Source organism: Anas platyrhynchos, chromosome 13, assembly GCF_047663525.1.
Source record: "Anas platyrhynchos isolate ZD024472 breed Pekin duck chromosome 13, IASCAAS_PekinDuck_T2T, whole genome shotgun sequence".
Lineage (NCBI taxonomy): Eukaryota > Metazoa > Chordata > Aves > Anseriformes > Anatidae > Anas > Anas platyrhynchos.
Window position 1 is genome coordinate 18,324,550 of NC_092599.1, and position 10,041 is coordinate 18,334,590.

Here is a 10,041-nt window from a genome sequence, read left to right on the forward strand (position 1 = left end):
CTTTTTCCCCCAAAATATGCATGAACATTTCAAAAGGTTCATGAAAGAACTGTGTATATACTTTTAAACTTCATTCCTCATGAAAACAGTAACTTAAAATGCTTATGTTTGGCTACTAATCAGGCTACTGTTTTTTCACTACACTAAAAGGAGGATGGTTTTCAGTCTGTAGTCCTCTTAGATCATTTGCAATGATAAGTCTGCTTGAGTTATCTTTAATGTGATTCTTCAGATGAATGTATGACTGAGTCCCAGTAGTGTTCTAGGGTGCTACTAGATTTGGAGCTGTACCAGCGCAAAACAAAAAAAAAACAGGTAGTTGTTACCATGCATGGTGAACAAAGATGACATATATATTGGAACTACTACAAAACTTGAGAGAAACGTTAGCGTAGTAGGCACAGGTCATGGTACACTAGTGAGTTGGGCAGATGTCTTGGTGAAATATGAAAAACAAATTTTAAAGATTTGAAGGGATATAGTGAGTTACCTTTGAGAATGTTTATCTGGAGCTCTTGCTGAATGCAAAAGACCTCACAGCACCCACTTGCTAAATGCTCCTACAACTTCATTATGGTGTTGCTGAACTAAGTGCACTGGAATTAAATTGTATTCTCTAATTATTACAGCAACCACAACTGACATAGAGCTAGCAATGGAGCCTGAAAGCAAACTGTTTCCTCATTGCCATGTTCCAGTGTTAATGCATACTGAACACTTTCACTGCAGAATTTGAAATACTACTGATGTTAGTGGTATAGCATCTCTTTGCCAGAGGTTCTCACACTTTGCAAGGTGAGTAGAAAAGCATGTGTTCCTCCCTCAATGAGTCCCAGTCTAGTTTGCACTTTAATTTAAAATTCTAGAGAAAATGTTTGTGCCAAAATGCTTCCATACCAGTCTACTTTCCTGAATTCCAGCAAAAGACTTGTCATCTTTACCTTTTTTTAGTATGACTGCTGAAAAAGCAGGCATTATTGTTCATTATACTGTTTGATGTCTTACAAACGAAGATACTACACTGACACTTCTTATTTGAATTTTGCCTCCTGTTCACTCAGGAAGTGGTACAGATGAGAACTGCAAAAAAGAAGTGTCAAAACATTGCAGTAGAGTTACTATTGCAATAGCTAACATTACCTTGATGTGGATGATGTGGTCGCAAAGCAGTTTACTGTACTAATGGGGGAGTCCTGGGCAGGCACAGAAACAGGACTTTCAGGGAAAAAAAATGGTATGAATTTGGGATGCTTCTGTGGACTGAATTCCTGTGAGCTGCAGAAGTGGATGAGATGCTTTCCTGGAGTACTTCTGCCTTCGTCCTGTGAGAGGATGCATGTGGCATGCTTTCTAAAAGCTAAAAAAATGCAATGGTCCAGGCTTATCTGCCATAAATATGAACAGATATTAATTGGTAATTACCTTTGTTTTTCACATAAACAAAGTGGTGCATGCTCCTCAACATTCCAGGTTGGATATCAGGAAAAGGTTCTTCACTGAGAGGGTGGTTGCTCACTGGAACGGGCTCCCCAACGATGTAGTTACAGCACCAAGTCTTTCAGCGTTTCACAAGTGTTTGTACTATGTTCATTAGCAATATGGTCTGAATTTTGGGGTAGTCCTGCATGGAGTCAGGAGCTGGGGCCTTGTGGGTCCCTTCCAACTTGGGATATTCTCTGATTCTATGAAAAGCTGCGTGAATACAGCTCACAAGTATTTCTCAAAGGAATTTTTTTCTCAAATGGACCCAGTGCAGCCCATATCTAGCTGCGAGCAGCTCCTGCTGAGGGACTTGTTTTGCCCTTGGAAAAATCCCTGCCACTTGCAGACACAACTGCCTTTGTAACTGTAGTCGGGTTTTTGTTTTTCACCAAAACTGAAGAATATTGAACCCCAAAGTATGGGGAAGTTCATTAAGAAGTGAATTTATTTGTGGAACGAGGGGATACCTCCTGAGAAGCAGAATCTGCGCCAGTTTTTGTACCACATTCTCCAGGGGCACGAAACCCCGGTCAGGTTTGCTCTGAGGGCGGCCGGCGGGAGGCGCTGTCCGCCATCTTGGCTTTACCTCAGCCCAGGCACCGCGCCGCGCAGGCAAAGCAGGGCAAGTCAGAGCATTGCGACCCTCTTCTGTCTCCGTGGATTTATTTATTTATTTATTTATTTATCAATATATGCTTTATAAGTAGTAAAATGAGAAACCATTGCCCCCACACAGTTCTCCAAGGCCTGGTATATTTCAGTTCTCCATCCTCGTGGACAGAACTCCAGCTCGGTAAGGGTTAATATAAGCTGGGCAGACCTTGAAAAAGACAAAATGCTTAAAAATAGTAAGAGACAGTGTTCACTTAAAATTCTAGCATCTTCTAATTCCCTTCCTCTTTTGATTCCAAACAAGTACTAGGCATTTGATCCCTCCTTAGTAAGTTTTTCCTGTCAGGAACCAAGAAATTTTGCCCAAGGAATTTGAGAGATGAGCTCAGAGTTTGGTGCTCTTAAAACCTCTCCCAGCTGCTGACAAAGACACATCTTGCTATAGATAATTTCAAATGAATCAGAAGTGTTCAGTTTTGGCATGAGCTATGATTTTAGCTATGTTTAGGGTTTGTGTGTTTTTCAAAATTGTTTGGACTTTGTTCAACAAGAAAATAAGCAGCTGGGGCATGGAAGTGACAGTGTTGTCTTTTCATATAAAATGTGGGAAGGTCATGCAGTTGAAAGGCTCTGGAACATTTGGTTTTTGTTTCATCAGTGGATGGATTTGCAGAGAGGCTGGTATCATACCACAGCCCTGTTTTCTTTGCACTGTATTTTCAGAACTTCAATTTGTCGTCTCTTGGCTCAAAAAATATTTTGAGGTGACGCATAGAAAACTAACAGAATGATTCACAGAAACATGTTGCTAAACTTGGATTTTGCCAATGTAAGTAAATTTGTTCCCTACAGCTACAACTGAATCTCAACTGGGTAAATTAATTGTTAGAAGCAATTATTTTCAGAGTGCAGTTTATCAAGTTCCAAGCACAGTATCAGCACGTAGGGATACGGAGACAACACAGTGCGGCTTCATACTATCTGAATAGGGTTTTGTACCCTGATGTGCAAATACATTTGAAATTGATGCACATAAATATTGTTTTAAATTATCCTAATTGCACAGACAGCTGAAGGTATGTGAACTTGCCCAGACCTTTGGTTCTGTAGTTGACTGAGTCTGTGTTCAGATCTTTTGTATATACAAGGTTGGATTTTTGGGTGATGAAATATATCCTGTGTTCAACATTGAAATAGCCTGCATGTTGAAAGTTTCAAAAGAGTATTTCTGTGGTCGATTTTGTGAATAAAACAGATCAGTAGGTATTCCAAATATCTCAGGTGGTACACACACAGTAAACCCAAAAATCTGAAAATCAGCTGAGCCAGAATCTTTTACTGATCTTAATTAAAAGTTATCCCTCCTCTTTGATCTTGAATGTCAGGCTCTGAATCCTTGATTGTGCTAACCATGTAGAGTTAAGCACCCACATGGGTTTACTAGAGATTAACCTCTTGTAGCAGAAGCAGTACCTGTTGAATAGGTAAGAATATTTCTCAGAGTAAGAAATGGATTTTCAACAGGACTTGAGGCTCATTGTTTTTTTATGGAAATATATCTATGGATGTGTTTTTGCTAGTTTAACAGCTGAGATCCTGACCGTAGATGGGGGGGGGGGAAAATACTTAGTGAATTTACACACTAAAAAATATTTTTTTGCAGATTAAAGCTACATAATAAAATCCAGCTTGCCTTACTGACAATTAAAAAATGGTTGTGCTATAAATATCCTCCTGTATCCAAACTATTCCACAGTCCTAGATAATTCAAGGAAAGGTTTATAGAAATGTAGGAAGTGCCTTTGAAATGTTTGTTATATGCATCTGTAATAAACCAACTAAGCAATTGTCCTGGATTTTTTCCACAAGAAACTGAAGGAGACCTGCTAATGCTTTTAATTTGTAAGTTGCACGCACTTACTGAATTTGTAAGGGCAGCACAGATCAGAGCAGGGGGTTGTTTTTTCTTGATGTGTTTGTTTGTTTCTCAGCATAACATTTTCTGACTAGGTTTGCCTGTTCACAGTTTTAAGGGTGTGCAAGGGGAGATTTTGGCTGGTGTTAACAGTCTGTTTAGTTCATCTACTGATGCTAGAATTAAAGGGACATGTAAAAAGAAAGGGGTGTTGTTTCGTTTAACTTACAGCAATCAAATAAAATCCAGGATCTAAATGTCCCCTAGGGAAGGCAGTTTTAATCACATTGTTTATATTTGACTGTAAACACTGAAAAAAGTTATTTGCACCCCTAGTTATACCTCTAGTCTTCCATTTGCACATGGAAGACTTTGAATCAATTCTATGTGCATTCATTTCTGTAAGGGATGAGCAGTTGTAGGTATTAGAGGAAGAATTAAGTACTGCTTGTTTAATGGAGTACGTTGAACTACCTTGTGTTAAATTAGAAGACCATCACAGCACTATAGAATAGGATAGAGAATTTCTTAAAATCTTGATTTTTGTCTCTGATAAACTAAAGCAAGGTACATGTATAAAATAACAAAAGATACTAATTGCCAGATGTTTACTTTAATTAAACCTTTTTAATGATACACAGTACAATGTATCCACTACACTACAATTCACAACAAAAAGCAGGTTTCATATCTGTTTAAAAATATTTTTCATAATGAATTCATAAATAGATGGAAGTAAAGTATAAAAAAAAAATACTGTAGTATGCAAGCTTGCTCCCTTGTCTCCTCATATTCCAAATGATCTAGTCAATATTGTGGTAAGCAAAGTAGTTACTGATGATTAGAAATGTATAGCCTGCATCTCTTGAAGAAACCTTGAAAAACAGCAACAAATTTGTCCTAGAAAATGCAGAATAATTGTAACACTGTTATCCTCTCAACCCCTCAAATCATTTTGGAATGCATTGAATGAATTCAATATGAATTAGAGATTTGTATTTTCTCCCCAACAGGTGTGTGAGCCAGACTCACTTGAATGCTATCTAGTCTCTAGAGTCGTGCATCCTCTGGAGACTGGGTTTTATATAAATTATCAGATACCAGTGAGTGAGGCACAAAAGAGGGAAAAGTTTGTTGACAACACTGAGTGTATCTGACTATCAAAAATCTTAGCATTTCTCCACACAGACAAAATAAGACAAATCTTTAAACAGTTACAAATAAGTAAATTCACCTTCTGCTCAGGATATTATGCCTGGGAAACGGAACGGTGTCTGATCTCATGCACTGGCTTCCCAGGTCCTGAAGCGGTAAGTTTATGTAGCACCATTCAAACACAACTCCACGTGGTGAGTACATTACACCACCAAGCTGTATTAGTAAATTTACTCTCCTCATCAATATGTCACTTCCTTAAGAAAACATAGATAGCATTTTCTTTTACCAAGTGTCAAACTACTTTTCATACCTAGAATGATCTATTTTAATACTGCTTGCAAAGGGAAAAATGTTTATCTATGCACAGCACGGAAATAGGGAATGAACATGAAAAATACAGAATAACGAGGATGGCTCTGCCCTTTGCATGGAAGTATTTTTTCTGATAGCCCCTTGATTTCCCCCTAATGCAAACCCAGTTCCACACAAGTTTTTTTTGTTGTTTTTTTTTTTTTTTTTCCTTCTCCCAGTGGGAATTAGATACTTTCGAAGACATTGGTAGGCATCTGTCTGAAGCTTTAATCTCATGGAAACTGCAGCTCTTAATTCACTCCTTAAAAGTAGCTTCAAGTTGTCAAGGTAAGTTTGCATGCCATATTCAAAGGACAATCTTTCATACCCTTGTTTTCACATGCAATAGTTTTGATACCCAAAATCACCTCCTTACATCTGCACTGCTTACAGAACTTAGTGCAGAAGCAATGGGTGTTGTTCATCACCTGCTCTAGAGAACGCTGCAGGGTAATTGGCTGTTGGTGGTTACTGGAAAGAGACTGCCTTTTGGAAGTATACCGCTGTTGTTGGTCAGATGCTTTAAAAGACAATTTCTAAGGAAATAGTCTTCCATTTAATGTTTTCCCATGCTTTTGTCTGGAGAAGTGTCTTTTTTTTTTTTTTTTAAATTGATTGCTAGCTTGCCCTGATCCTGGTCATATGTCAGGTACTTTTTCTAAGCTAACATTTACAGAAACTTGGATCCTTTTAGGTAGCTATTACATTCAAATAGGGTTTACTTTAAGATGTGTTAGTGAGTTTGTGGGGACTTAGGATTTAAACTCCTACAGTGTAGTCAGCTACATTGCATTTTAAGTATGCAAGCTTAAAATAGGGGACTGCTGTTTTTAGTATCTTCGTCTAGACTTTATGATTTAAAAATATAAATGTAGGAAAATATTTTGTTATTTTTATGACTAAATTCAAAGAAAATAGTACATTTGTAGTAATTTAGCTGTAATATTAATTTCTGAATGGGTTATGTGAGCTTTAGATAGAAGTGGCTTAGATAGAAGCAGCTTTGGGAAGCTGCTGTACCTACCTACTTGCACTACCTCATCAGGCGAATGATGGCAGAGCTAGACAACTGATATTTTTCAGAGTACAGTATCAGATATACAAGTTAAAGATCTTAAGTCACTATCACAGGGCCAGGAGACTGGTAGTTACGCGTGTACAAAACCCCTGCTGGTTACAGTTTATCTGGTGGCCCTTTAGAGATTTGTGATAAGATCTGTTCCTCATTTTTCTAGTGAATTTGAGGCAGAAAGAAAGTAGAAATCAGTGTCAGCAGTTCAGTTCAATTCAATAATCAAACTGAAAGTAACTCAACCGAAGTCTAAAAATGTCTTGCAAAACAAACATGGAAAATGACCTTTTAAAGATAAAGATCCTCAATAGTTTTGTTATCAGTTTGTGATCTCGGTGACATTGAATCTGATCTCCTGAAGATTCTCAGAGGATGTCCCTGGAGGACAGTGTCTGTTACCATATGCTTAGCTAGTTTATCAGTCCCCTCTTGTTCAGCATAGACAGCTGCCAAATTTATTTAAAAGCAAAAGCAGAAAAAATGGAGCTACTTGTGTAGTTTATTTTACCTTTGGGAAGGAAATTAGTTCTCTGAACTGAGTAAACATTGACTAAACCTATCAGATTTAACAAGACAAAACATAAAATCCTTTTTCACTAACTCAAGCCTTCATTTTTCTCATTCTTGTGAACTTACTCTGTTCTCTGGTTTTCTACTGGCCGTTGACTATAGGCAGTTGTTGACAGTCTGCCTTCAGTCACACCTAAAGTTACAAATATGACATGGGTAACTGCCTGTATCAGTATTCATGGCGAAATCTTTGTTTAAAAGACACGGTTAAAAAAAAAATCACAACCATTTTTCCTTTGAATAATTATTTTGAAATGCATTTTTAGCATTTAGTGTTTCTTTAATATGACTGATACCTAAAATTGGGATAGGATGTGTGCTGTCTCTTTTCATCTAACCTCTGGCAACAGTTCCACGTATGGCAAATATCCCTTTGCCTTGGTCTGTTTTAATTTTGTAACCTTGCTCTTTTCTGAGTAAACTAAAATGAAATGATAAAAGGGATACAGAAGGCTAAACTTGTGCTGGAAATCAGAACACCTAGTTATGGGATAGTTTGTTTGTTTGCTTTTCCCTAAAGTACACAGTGGGGACTGCATTTTAGTGCTTACATCTGAGATTTTTGCTGCTCTGAATAGCTCTAAAACTTAATTTAGTAGAGTTGAAAGAAATCTGACATGACCTGGTCAGCAAAAACTAACACACCCAGGAATCTTTCCTCAGACCAAAACCTCAGTAGGATGGTCAGCACCAAAAGATACTACAAAATTAAATCTGAGACAGTATTTCCCAAATCTATGAATGTCATCTTCTCTGGAGGAAAAGAAATGTCAAAGCTGAGAACAGACCAAAACAGACGAAGGGGTCTGTTCTGTGACTCTTGAAGTCACCATAATTCATATAACTGCAGTAAAATGAGATGATTACTCTGTAGGGGTTAATGATATGGCATATTTTATTGCCAGTCTGTAAATCTAAAATGCCTTTCAGTTGATCAAAAAAAAAGTTACCCTTTCTCAAATGATACAAAATGTTTAGGGTGATTTGCCTAAACTCTGGGATTTGTCTCCTTTCAGTTCCACTGTGAACTACCCACGGCATTGATCTGTTGCTCTGGTTTCTAATTGCCTTAGTACGTGAACCACAAGAGTGGGAATACAAGCTGCGTGGTGATCATAAACTCCTGTGGTGAAGCGAGTCACGGGAAAACTACTGCTTCACAACAGTACACGTACCTGCTCCCCTTTCCTTGGATTTTCCCCAGCTCTTTACTCGTGGCTTGTTCTACCCAGAACCTGGTTTGTTTCTGTGAAGTCTCCACAGAAAATGACTGCAGGGTTAAACTGAGCACTCTCCAAGGTTGGAAGGTATCAAAAGGAGAGTAACTTTATTTCAGTTTCACAAAGTACCTATTGTTCTCAGTTTCATTTTCTTCTACTGTGTTTACACAAACTGATGCAATAGGGTAAACTTCAGTGGTCTGTTAATATAGAAATGTTTTGGAAGTAGGTGCATAAAGCTAATGATTTCTACTAATGAAATAACATATAAATACATCCAAAATTTAAAGAGACTCACATTATAGCACTACGAAACACAATTCCATGAAGGGAAACTAATAATGTTATCGCATCCCAGATACCTCAGTATTGGCATGAGATGGCCAAAAACATTCAAATGATCAACTGGACACAAGTTGGCTGGCTAGGAGACTAAATAATGGAGGTATGAATCTCAGTGGGACAATATATGACAGGGAAACATCAAGGAAAGGCTTTAATGTTATTTAAGTGTACTACTGCTTGAGTATCTACAGAATGTAATGCCTTTACCGTGGTAACATGCAACACATGACAATCAGCTCTATTTTTCAAATAAATCTGATCTTCTCTGAAGTCAAAGAAAAAAATGAGAAAGAGCCCAACTTTCCATGAAGCTCTAAGAAATCTACGCAGTGTTAGCTGGGCTTCATTCAGGTTTGTAGTTACTCCTGCCACAAAGAGACCTGCTTTCAACTACAGGGAGAGTGATAAAATCATTAGGACTTTTCCTCCGTTCTTAAGTGTTTTTGTTTTAAATTTGTTTTGCAAAACAAATATTAGTAGGTTTCTGGGCTGACATATTATATAATATTTACACAATAAATATTTGTAAAAATTCCATTCGTGGCAGGCTGGATGAGTAACTGGAGATAAAATTAGCTTAAATCACAAATCAATACAAAGGATAACTGCCCACACTCCGGGAACCACATTCTGCTGATGATTTCATTTCAGTATTTGCCTCTGCATTCCACTCTGAATTGTTACAGGGCAGGGATCAATGTTCCCTTCTGTGTTTATGTAATATTTTGCACACTTTGGGTACTGCCAAAACCAAGCGATACATATTAATGCAGATACATGGTCAACCAAGGAGATCTGCTTAAACACTATTACTGCACCATATTCTTGTTAATGTTCAACTGCCAGTAAACAGAATTCTTGGCAAATGTTTACGCTATGAACTCTGGTCATGTGCTGCTGAATTATTCACTTGATGTACATCAGTGCACATTTACAACCTGAGAGGTGAAATATTTTTTTTTACCTGTAAACCTCAGGTTTATGGCTACTCACTCTCTTCATCCAGGTAGCCTTTTGGTTCAAACAGGACTAATGGAATTGAACCAACACGAGGGGATTCCTACTACCTGAATTACATAGCTGGGTGTGCAAGTGATGGATCTAACAAAAGTCTTCAGAAAGGGAGTGAGGTTCTGTTTACTGTCTAATGTATTTCTGGTTAAGAAGCTATCGATCTAGTGAGTACTGTGCTATTACCAATAGAACAAGAAACTGTAACTGAAATAGCCTCTTACTACTGACAGCTCAAGCTGTCAGGTTGTGTCACTCTGCTGCTAAAAAAAAATCACAAGTCTTCCATCTGTTTCTTTGTTCTT

General features: G+C 37.8%; 1 protein-coding gene across 1 annotated transcript in view; it reads left to right on the top strand.

Annotated features, from left to right (window-relative positions):
• Positions 1–811: 811 nt before the first annotated feature.
• Positions 812–10,041, top strand: part of CFAP92 (cilia and flagella associated protein 92 (putative)) — a 173,733-nt gene continuing 164,503 nt past the window's right edge. Inside the window, exon 1 of the mRNA XM_072044254.1 lies at positions 812–2,275. The gene's annotated coding sequence lies outside the window, so the exon portion shown is untranslated. The remainder of the gene's footprint in view (positions 2,276–10,041) is intronic.